General features: G+C 34.9%; 1 pseudogene; it reads left to right on the top strand.

The window, feature by feature from the left end:
* Window positions 1-4,772: 4,772 nt before the first annotated feature.
* LOC145666119 (neo-calmodulin pseudogene) lies at window positions 4,773-5,590 on the top strand (annotated as a pseudogene).
* Window positions 5,591-12,834: the final 7,244 nt, after the last annotated feature.

The following is a 12,834-nucleotide window of genomic DNA, read 5'->3' as shown; positions in this document are numbered from 1 at the left end:
AAATTTTCGGCATTGAATAAAATGCAAGACGTTCGCGATATAAAAGTCGGAACTATTTGAAAACTGTTAACGCAAGATTTTCCAACTCGAACTATAATTTCTAAACATTAGAATTCTTTTTTTTTCTTTTTGAGCAAGGCTCATTGAAAATAGAGATACTTTTTTTTTTACAATGATACTGATATATATATATATATTCTGTAACTTTAGTGAATATGTCGTGGTTTTTATGAAAAAGATAGTAGTTTATGTCAGTACTCTATTCGTCACTTAGATTTTTTTAAATAACATATAAAGAAAGTTAATTTAAAAGTAGATCGAATGACAGGTTGTAGACCTTTAACGACTCGAACTGTGAAATTTGTCATGAAGGAAGTATACATTCTACTATGTTGAAGTCTATATGAAGCGAACATGCATCATCTGCGCTATGGACATGTAATATTAGAATTTTAAGATAATTTTGAACAAGGCGTTATAGGTATTACTAGAAAATATATTCAAGACATTGCTCCAATTGTCCAAAGATTATTGTGTTTGTAAAGTAATTTTGCATAGAAGTGAACGCACTAAATGAGTCTATTTCGATCTATACGCTATTAAAACTCTAATAAATAATATTGTAATGTCTCAACAAAAATATTTTAAGTAAGAGAGCTAAAGGATTAATTAGTAACTATGATGTATATGCGACTAGTCTCGCAATTAATCATTTTCTTGGTTAGACATACATAATCCGTAAACAAAGCGGAACCGACATAATTGCAGTCAGATAGTATACGGATGGAAAAACACGAAGTAGGCTAAGTAAAGCCGCAATTATAACGTCAGTCTGATCCTCTAAAAATCGAGCGATCAGACGTTTATGCGCATAAACTAGACGAATACATGAAAAGGTCCGGCCGTATACCAATCTTATTAATGAGAGAGAGAAAATCACTAAAACTCAATATATTCAGGTTAAAAATCTCGAGAGACGTCTTGACATTTATTATTTATATTCATATGTCATTTGATTTTTAGGTGTGCATGCATGTATTTACTTATGATTTTTATATATATCTATATATGTTGGTGTCTATTGATCTTCTACTTGTGTTAATATGTGTATATATATGTAGCCTTTATGCATAACCAAATAGTAATGCTACACTCATTAATTTTATGTATTTGATGGTGTATTCTTGTTAGGTAAATGCCAAATTGCATATTTAGTGTACTTATTTTCATTCTCAGTTATTAATTTAAATAATTAGAAATGGTTAGCAGTCAGGCAGTAGGTTTTCTTAACTCCTTTTGATCATTCTATGTTTCTTTCATACTTCCCACGAATCTCAAATCAAAGTCATGACTTGTTTCTCGACTTATTTTTTTATTTTAATTTACTTCAACTCATTTCCAATTACTTCAACTCGTTTCAACTTATTTTAAATCATCCCAATATTTAGTTTTCACCCAAATAAGATATAGGTAGTTACATTCAAATTCCGTCAAGCTATATAATATCTTAATTTCGTAAATATTAAAAAGGTTATAGTCAAAACATATCAGCTGATCAACGTAAACTATATACTTAGCATACAATGTCAAATAATTAGATATTTTTCAAATGCAAAAATTGTAATTTAACCAGTTTGGTATGATATCTATGTAAATCAGGAAAGCTCTATATAAAATGTAAACAATGTAAGATTGTATCTAGCACTAGTTATAAACATCTATTCCACAGTTTGTTTATTTGTGTCAGGTTAATGATAACAATTCATTCACTACATAGTTCAAGAAAGAAAGCTCAGATGTAATTTACTTAAATTGATTTCTTTTTGTTTAAGGCCTTATGCCCTATGCTGAACATTTGTTGTCAGAAAACTCAAAAGTCAATGTTAACTTTCGGCCTGCCTAATTTTTTTTTTTTTTAGAAAACATTTTTTTGTTGTTGTTTTCGTTTGCTCATTAAAACTTTTATTACATTGTTAACCTCAAATTCATAAGCTTTTTCTTTCATAAACAAGTTGTATCCCTAACCTTAAGCATAACATTGGTTTTCCAAAGGATCTGTTAGGCAAATTAGGCAATATAAGCATTTCTCGATTCTAGTGGGGATTAGACTGATTTTCAGAATTTTCAACTAAAAATCTAAATTCTGGATATTCGTTTATTTTCTGGTTTTATTCTTATTACTACTATTATCATTCAGTCCATTTGGAAAGTCAGTGAAAGTCAGTCTAGTTCATCCACACAAACCAAACATTAGAGCAAAATTCTCTTTCAGCGTTGCAGCATGTGAATTCAGGATATGTATGCGAATAATATCAAGTTTCATTTGCTTACACGGTTTTAGAGGGATCTTGTTTCCCTAAAGCCCTGGGACACCGCGGGGAGATAGGATTTCCAAACCGTGAGACCAATCCTTATCGAGTCACAAACCATCTTAGTTCGGGGAACGGAGACTTTAACGGTGGTGCACAGGGAATAAATAGTGACAGACGGAATGTGAACCCAAAACCCGCTGTCTAATTTTTTTTTTTTTATTATTACAAAAATCTGGCGCTACAAACGAACACCACCGGGATCTTTCTCTTTTCATTTTTCAAATTTTACAGGCTACACTGTGTGTAGTTCTTCAGATGTAAGACGTACAAGAGAATTTTTGATTGGAATATATTGGAGTTTTTGAATCAGGGGCCACAAAATTTTTGAACAGCCTCTAAATCGAGTTTTCGTATTTCTTACGGAATAAGCACATCCTACTAAGTTAAGTGATAATTTGGGTTTGGCTACACCATACGTAGTTCTCCAGATATAAGTCATACAAGAAATTTTTGATTAAAATATGTTGAAGCTTGTGGATCAGGAGCCACTTTTTGAACGGCCCCTAAGTCAAGTTTTCGTATTTTCTACGGAATAAGCACATCACACGGAATTAAGTGAGTTTGAGTTTGGCTACACTATATGCAGTTTCAAGCTATAAGGCGTACAAGAAAATTTTTGCCAGAATAAGGCGTACAAAAAGAAATCGGTCACCGCATTTATTTGTCAGGAGACGCTAGAGCAACCTCTTTTCTACTACAACGCATCAGTATGGCAGTACAAAGAGGGAACGTTGCATCAGTTTTGGGAACGCTACCCTCTGGTAAGGAACTGGAGGAGATCTTTTTTCTGTAATCTCGGCGAAAGTTTGAAAGTGCTGTTGCAAAGTTTATCACAATAATGTATATTATTTGATAATTATATTTTTGTTAAAGTGTGTGTGTGAATATAGGTGTGTGTGGGGGGTGTATTTGTGTGTGTGTGTGTTTGTGTGTGTGTACAGATACTAACTAGTGTACTGCATGTATGATGTAAAATGTGTGTGACCAAAGGACCAGAGTAAGTTATTATGCATGACATGACGGTAATTTGGGGGATACAATCTGAGGTATTACATTAATGCAACCAGCTTTCCAAACAAGATATTCTGAAATGGAAATATTAATAATATCGGGATATGCCATATGCTTATTATGTAGGCCTATATGTGGCTATAGATATATAATGTTACACCTGTTTGAAATATTACATAATATACGTGTTATATATTTATATGTAACTAGCATATATTACCCGCTTCGCTGGGTTGAAATGAAAATTTAAATGCACAACTCCATATCTCATGTGTTTAATACCCGTGAAATATGCTTGCAGTAAATGTTAACATTATATCGCCTGTCATTTATGTTAACCCGCCGAGTGACACGGTCATGCGGGTTGCATATAAATACGTTTATTTTTACCTATGATGAACTAACAAAGGATTTGTACGTTATGGACACTTGAATGGTCAATTATCTCAAGACACTGGTAATTAAAAATTAAAGTGATATGATAAAAACCATCTAGGGTCCAAATCCTAATAACCCCCCAAAAATGAAAGAAATTGGTTCAGCCGTATTAGCGTGATGAGCTAACAAATGATTTGTGCGTTCTCTTTTATATAATAGACTAGCAGCGTTCACCCCGCTTCGCTGCGGTCACCCCGGAACGCAATAAACGTTGTTACTTAGATAATTTTTACTTTTTCGCTTTCAAGTGATATGATAAAAACCATAGAAGATTGCAGTAAATGTTAACATTATATCGCCTATTATTTATGTTAACCCGCCCCGCTTCGCTGCGGTCACCCCGGAACGCAATAAACTTTGTTACTTAGATAATTTTTACTTTTTCGCTTTCAAGTGATATGATAAAAACCATAGTAGATTGCAGTAAATGTTAACATTATATCGCCTGTCATTTATGTTAACCCGCCGAGTGACACGGTCATGCGGGTTGCATATAAATACGTTTATTTTTATACCTATGATGAACTAACAAAGGATTTGTACGTTATGGACACTTGAATGGTCAATTATCTCAAGACACTGGTAATTAAAAATTAAAGTGATATGATAAAAACCATCTAGGGTCCAAATCCTAATAACCCCCCAAAAATGAAAGAAATTGGTTCAGCCGTATTAGCGTGATGAGCTAACAAAGGATTTGTGCGTTCTCTTTTATATAATAGATTTCAAAAAAGAAATATATTGTACGATTCAATAAATAAATAAATAAATAAATACATAGACATTTTAGATACAGAATCCAATTTGTCATTGCAATAGTTACAAGTCTAAAATTTGAACATTACACATGGAATAAAATTCGTTTATTTTTTAAACCTAGATTATACAATATCATTACACAATTGTTTATCTTATTTCTCCTTCTTCTTTTTTTATTGTTGAACATCGCATAGTAACAGTACAGAAGTTAAATGGACGAGTTAATGGATAATTAAGGAGTTAAGAAAAAGGAAAGCGATTAAACGAAAGTATTACTTTATATACTTTCGTGCATGCTTAACAGTTTCTTTTGGTTTAGTCCACTTGACAAATAATCCTTGTAAAAAAAAAGAATCATAATCTATTTAGAATTTATTTCTACCATTTTTTTCTGATTTCAAAAATAGCTAAACGGACAGAATGGATCGTCCAATAGAACTCACAGAAGAACAAAGGCAACAGTACCGAGAAATCTTTGACAAATTTGATGTGGACGGCACTGGTCATATTTCGGCAACGGATTTACAAACCCTATTATGTTCTTTGGGGCTGAAACCGACCCAGAAAGAACTCGAAGAGATTATTGACGAATTGGACATTGATGGGAATGGAACAGTAGAATTTGAGGAGTTTCTACAGATGATGATGAAACAGGATGCTGATGAAGGCCCAGACTATGAGTTGCGAGAAGCATTCAAAGTCTTTGATAAAAATTCTGATGGCTTCATTACTGCGGAAGAGCTTGGGTCGGTACTCTCGAACATTGATGAGGAGACGAATGGAGATGATATTTGTAATCTGATATATGAAGCTGATATTAATGGTGATGGCAGAATCGATTACGAAGAGTTTGTAATGATGATGATGATGCAGAATTGAAACCTAGTTCTTGTCTGGTTTACTTTATTCTTTGAACATAAATGAAAGTAAAAATCAAAATTTAGTTTAGTTCTCTGTCTATATTGTTAGCAAAAATTAATAAACTACTATTTTAATTTACACAATATCAAGATGGCTACTCATTTTATTGCTGCACTTGTTCGCTATACATTGAACCTAATTTTGCTTACAAAACGAGACGGGAAATAAGATTTTCTCGTCTTGTAATTGTTTGCAGAAACCTCGTCTCGTCTCGATTCTAAAAGAATTCTTTTTTGTCTCGTCTCGAATCTCGAAAAACCTCTTCTCGCCTCATCTCGATTTGTGAATTTATGCACAAAATTTATGCCCCGATTCCACCCACCCCCCATTTCATCTAGAAGTTATTAGAATCCTTCCGTATAATGAGAGGTCCACGAAGGGTGTGTGGTATAACAACATGTAAACCATATGTACTGGAGCATATTATGTAATGACTTGTGTGGCTTCGGTTCCGGGTACGATTCCCGGTGGAAAAAGTGTAAAACGCTTTTTCAGGCCAACCACCCTGAATGAGGTTTTCCTGGGTTTTCCTCATTCACACCAGGCAAATGCCGGAGTGGTACTTAACTTATAGGTCCCAGACCACTCCCTTCCTTCCCTTTCCCTGGATAGTGTGCTCGCCGAGGGACGTCATCTCTCAAAACGTGGCAGGCTAAATGGCCTTAGATGCCAAAAGTCCAGAAATCTAAATCCTATGTAATGACTTGTTCCCTGGACAATATTACTTGAGTGTATGATGCATTTAAGACAGAGTTGCCAACCTCAGTGAACAAAATTATCGTTTTTCGTCCTTAAAATGATCGTAATTACAAAAAAAAAAAAAAAACGTACATTCATTATGCACGTGATAATTGTAGAAACAAATATAATACTACAAGTAATAGCAACGATACTTATAATAAACTTTTCTAGTAATCTTCAGTTTCGAACTCCAAATCGGCATCACTGTACTCACCATTTTTAAAAATCCTTATTTGATTGGATTTGATTTGAGTTTTAGAGTCCCGTTCGACAGCGAGGCTATTGATACGTGAACCTACAGCTTAACGTGGGATCAGAGGCACTTGAGGTCCCTCCGGGAATCGAACCGGAGTCTCCCACTCCAAAGGCGCGTACGTTAACCGCTTAACCACGAGGGAGCTCTTAAAATTCTTATTAACATTACTCTGAACAACAACATTTTTGAGTGGTTCATGGGAAATTTGTGCAAAATTCCACGAACACTAGTTGGGTGGGGCGCCGAGTGGTACGCTACGCAGAATTTCGTCAACACAGGGTTCAAGAGCTCAATATCTTTTCAAGTCAAGCGTATAGTATGTATCGCGTCCACAACCTTTTGGGTCAAATTTATACAGGTGATAGGAGGATCCATTATACGTATTTTGAGATAGAAAACCGAATGTCGAAAACGGCTATTTCAAGCATCACGCTATCTTGAAGTTACAGCAATTTGTGGGAACAGTACGGAGCTTCAATAAAAAAAAAATGTGTTTATCAAGTCGATATAACCTGCTTTATTGTGCACAACACTACATTGAGTATGTAAGGTTTAATACAAACAATCTGCTACTGCATTGTACGTACCAAAAACTCACAGTAACTACAAAGTGACGACCACCAACCTCGACGCACGTAGCACAACGCCTAAGGAAATTTTGCTTCACTCGCTCAAATACTCCCGGCGTCTCTTGCACAATCAAGCTGGCAGCTAGGCCTCTTCCAAGCAAGTCCTCCTCAGATTCCGCTGACGATTCATACACCAATGACTTGGTGTGTCGTCAAAGGAAAAAGTGGGCAGGGTTGAGATCCTGGGAGTGTGCTGGCCACCGGATAGAACCTCCTCTTTCAACCCAACGATTAGGGAAGGTTGTATCCGAATAATGGCGAACGTCCACATCGAAGTTGGCAGGTGCGTAATCATGTTGCCCCCACACTCTCACGCTTGACTCTAGGAGTACAGTCTCCAATAGTTCGGGCAGTACATCACGAAGGAAAGAAGGTTCCTGATGTATGAATCGCCAGTAGAATCCGAGGAGGACTTGTTTGCAAGAGTCCTAGCTGCCAGCTTGATTGTGCAAGAGACGCCAGGAATATTTGAGCGAGTGAGGCCAAATTTCCTTAGGCGTTGTACTACGTGCGTCGAGGATGGTGGTCATAGTGTTGTAAAAAAACGGTTTTTTTCTGTGAAGTTTTTTCGTTCTTTTTCACGTTTTTTTTCAAATGTCTGTTTTTTTTTCTGGCAACTATTATTTATTGATTTATGTTGAAGATTATTGAAATAATCAACAGAACTTGAGTCGAAGCCCTCGTAACTTACAAATCGTTTGTTTCTTTGTACCTATATACTAGCAAAATTGTGTGATTATTCCTTTCGGACCCAGGACATTTTTGGCGTTTTCCTACATTTTCAGTTAGTGACTTATTGCTCAAAAACCGTTTATTCAATTGATATGGTTAAGGCCTTGTTTTTTTAGAAAATGGATGTGGCTATATTTTGGTGTAAGTTACATTGCAGTCTTGCAAACGGGTGGGAAATTATTGAAGAACATGTAGGGGTAAAAATTTACAAAACATTTCGTAACCAAAGTTCAAAATTCTTTGTATCTAGCACCACTGCTGCTATATGGGTTCAAATCACCTAAAAACATTCTTTGGTGTGTTGACAAGGTACAGTGAAATCCTGAATTCACTGGCTTCCATTCAAAGAGGGAAACAAAACATTCTCTTTCATCATACACATGAAATTTTGACACTTTTTACGCCTCCGAAGCAAAAATCAACAGATATGCCGGGGCTACAGCTTCTCTAATTATCCTATTGAAACTGTTTATGCTGCGTTCTGTAGGCCAAAGAAGAAGCTTTCAGGTAGTGGTACGTTTCTTTCAATGTAGCCAGCAAGAGGGAAATAATAGAGGGAAAAGGGAAATTTTCCAAAACTTTCACCTAAAATCGGGAATTAATAGTTTTGGCTGGAAACACTACCATCAGACAGACGAAAACTATCTGAAAATAAACCATGATACCCTTAAAATATATAACACAAGTATCATGGCGATATCTAACAAAGTAAGCATAAAATTAAAACAAAATTTCATTCTACCTCAGAAATTCACCAGTTTCTTACCATTTACAGAACATGGTTTATTATAAACCTCAACTGTACTTCCCCTAATTATTCTAGTGAAACTTTGTATGGTGCGCTGTGTAGGTTAAGAATGAGGCTTTTAGACACTGGTACGTTTGTTCGAATGTAGCCAACATGAGGGGAAATTAGACAAAAAAGGAATTTTTCAAAATTTCCACTTAAAATCTGGAATTAAAATTTTCTGTAGCTGGCAACACTGCTATCAGATACACAAATTATCTTAAAATAAGCTTTAGTATTCCTCTAATATAACCTGCAATTATTGTGACGATATCTAATAAAGTAAGCGTATCAATAAAAATATCTCATTCTACCTAAAAAAAAAAAAAAGTTATCTTTCTACTTAGAGAACAAGGTCTAGTGTAAACCTCAACTGTACTTCCCCTAATTATCCTATTAAAACTTTCTATAGTGCGTTGTGTAGGGCAAAGACGAGAATTTCAGATAGTGATACGTTTGTTCCGATGTAGCGTACAAGTGGGAAATAATAGAAACAAAGAAATAATTTTCCCAAAATTTCCCCCTAAAATCTGGAATTAAATTTTTTTGTAGCTGTCAACGCTGCTACCTGACAGACGAAAACTAACTTAAATTAAACATTGGTACACCACTAATATATCCTATAAGTATCATGCCGATATTTAAGGAACAAAGCTTCTAATTACCAAAAAATATATTACGGTAAACAGAAAAGTAGTGAAAAACTAGAAGAATCAAGGGTCAGAACCTAAATACGAATTTTCCGTGTGCCCCCTAATTGCCCCATTGCAACGATCTGTATCCGCGTTTATTCAGTAAGGACAAATGTTCGACTGGCGTAAGCTGACTTGCACTTGGACGTATAGATACGGATTTATAAACAAAAATTTCAAATTTTGTCCAAATTTAGAGAAATTTTAATTTACCTAATTGGAAACACTACGCGCAGGCCCGTCCAATTGATGTCAACAATTAGGTGTCCATCCGAGGTATCTACTTGGCAAGTCTTAATAGAAGGACCGGATGGGTCAAAATGACCCATCACCATATTTTAATATTCCACTGTAAACGTACTTATAATATTCCACTGTAAATATTATTCACTTAGTATTTCAAGTACGTTTACAGTGGAATATTAAAATATGGTGATGGGTCATTTTGACCCATCCGGTCCTTCTAGTGTTAAGGAGGTCTCTCTACAATGAAGGAAGCTACAGGGAAAAAAGAAGTAAAGGAAATTCGAAAATTCTCGAATTTTTGACTGGGCTGAAATTTGAGAAGGAAATTCAACCCCGAGAAGAAAAAGAAATTAATATTATAAACTATGGTCCAACCATATTTAGCAAAAATAATATCTCGATATCTTAATTAGTGTCCACACAGGAGGGTATTAAAACAGTGCCACACCCGTATGTGCCACTTTGGCCACCTGGGTCCGAAAGAGTTACGAATGTACATTTGATTACATTTTTTTGACTACTAACCCGTGTTGTTGTTGTAGTTATAGTCTCAACTAATAATAATATCGTTGTTGTAAACAATCACTTTATAAGGAAAATTTTCTCTCCTTTTTACATATTAGTTCCAATATTGTTGTTGAGAAATGCAGGGTGTATCAAAATGAATATCGGGGTTTTAAGTCTTCGTAGTAATTATTACATGTTACGTACAATTATATACAATACATCAAGTAAAAGAGTACCTCAAACAGTCTTTGCTACAAGTGTTCGATGTGAGCTTCATTCGTCACACGGGAAACATCTAGTCTATAGGCGAGAAAGGCCCATAAATTTTCCGCCATACCGCACACAACACATTCAATTTAGTGGAGTTTCGTTGCAACTGTACCATCTCCTGAGGATTTGCTGACCGCCAGATGCGAACATTATGAGTATTCACATTAGCTCTTAGGTAAAATATCGATTTATCTCTGAAAACGACACGATCTAGAAAATCTTCATTGTTATGCAGCAATATTTCATCTGTGAAATTGGCACGTAAACCGTAGTCTGTAGGCTTTAGACCTTTAGCAACTGCAAACGATAAGGACGTAGCTGCAAGCGTCTCCTTAATATTCTTCACACAGTCGGTTGCACTGTAACTACAGTTTCAGTCTTTATTAAAACACAAACAGCTTTCCGCTCTCTAGTCCCATCTTTGCTACTTGCTTTTTTCTAACGGCAGACAAAAGAAACAATGCATGTGCATGTGTGTGTACAAAACTGTTTGAGTTGCTCTTTTATTTGATAATATCTATAATTGAAGCGCTTGGAGGATAAAAGTGGTATGTAACAAATTGAATATGATGGGAAAATTGATTTTCACAACTTTGTCTGTTAACATACCACCTTCATCGTTTCTAAATATCTGCACTAGGACGAGGACTCACCAAATAATGTGTTAGGTAGCATGAGTAGCATATAACACGTGCATGAACAGCCAGAATGCAACATTTCGAAAAATGTTACATAACACCTTTATCCTCCAAGCGCTTCAATTGTAAGTTAATTGTAATAGATACTACAAAGTTTCAAAGCCCTAATAATCATTTTGAAACACCCTGCATTACTTCAAATTGAGTCATCCTATATTCATGTCTTGTATATACATATCATCAGGGCCAGCCCTAGGCAATTTGTCGCCCCCTGCAATGGCATAATTTGCCGCCTCCCCCTTTCTCCAGAAAGAACAAATATTAAAAGTCACGATTTTAAGTATGCTACTCCAGCATGAACAACGAAGGGGAGGGAAACTACACTCGCATTCAGAAAGGTTTAATTACTTACTTGTACTAAAAGTACAATCTCCTTGTGTCTTTTTTTTTTCTTTAAATATTAATCTGTAATGTTAGTGAGAGATAAAGGAAACACACCTGCAGAGGAAAGATGGTAATCCTTTTAACAGAATTCAATATCGAACTTCAATCTCAATGTGTCAGTTTGCAATTCCAGTGCAGCTAGCTCTTTCATATTTATTTCTTGATTTTTCTTCTACATCTGTTAACATTAAAAAAAAAAAAACTTTTTTCTATCTTCAATGATAAGGAACTTGTTTGTGACAAAAACAAGACTAGTTTCATATCAAAACTGTTATAACTAACTAAATGGAACAGATATTCGCTACTATTTGAGAATTGAGTTCTTGCATTTGACAAAAATCAAGCAATTTGTGCTGGGATTTATTTGACCATTTGCTTTAGCATTGTCCATGTGACCTTAAACTAATACGACCTAAACATGATTTATGAATGTAGTATTCAAATAGAAGGTCAACTTAGTAAATGTAACTACCATCATCATGAAGTCTGTTTCCAACAAGAAATATTTAATTTAAATAATATACTTATGACATATTTTGCCGGGCTCTTCATACTTGTCACTCCATGCAAATGCACGTGTTGCACATATGGTAGATCCGGCTCTGCATATCATATATATCTAGTCGACAAATTATTTATATATTATATTTAGAAAAATACTATTAGGCAAATTAGTATTAGCTTTTACCTTTAGACAAGTTATTTGAATTTTATGCTGTTCGTGACATTATTTTTATACTTATTAAAGACCTGTTTTTACGAAAAAAACAAATTTCATTTCCACTTTTATTTCTAACTTGACATTGATGAAAACTGCTGAAACCCGAATTGTTAGTAGGTATGCTATTCATATAAATTGTAAAATATTTGTAGCGTATCAATATCTAGCGTTTAATTTATGTTGCATTTTACGGTAATTACACCTACATAAAAATATTTCATACTTAAATAGACGTAAGATGCATTACAAATGACTATTTGAAAAAAAAAAACGAAATTTAGAAAAAAAACGAGAGGCAATGTTTTTTTTCTAAAAAAAACGTACATTTCTGAAAAAATGCGAACGGTTTTTTTCTATTTACAACACTAGGTGGTCGTCACTTTGTACAGTTACAGTGAGTTTTTGGTACGTGCAGTGAAGCAGTATATTGTTTGTACTAAACTTTACATACTCAGATGTAGTGTTATGCACAATAAAACACGTTACATCCATTTAATAAATATATTTGTTATTCAAACGTCGTACTTGTTCCTACAGATTGCTGCAATTTGAAGATGGCGTGGCGCTAGAACTAGCAGTTTTCGACCTTCGGTTTCCTACCTCAAAATGCGTATAGTAGACCCCTCCATCACCTGTATAAATTTGACCCAAAACCTTATGGACATCCTGT

Source organism: Thermobia domestica, chromosome 1 (assembly GCF_964235325.1).
Source record: "Thermobia domestica chromosome 1, izTheDome1.hap1.1, whole genome shotgun sequence".
NCBI classification, from domain to species: domain Eukaryota; kingdom Metazoa; phylum Arthropoda; class Insecta; order Zygentoma; family Lepismatidae; genus Thermobia; species Thermobia domestica.
Note: the sequence above shows the minus strand (reverse complement) of the source record. Positions and strands in the feature narration are given on the sequence as shown.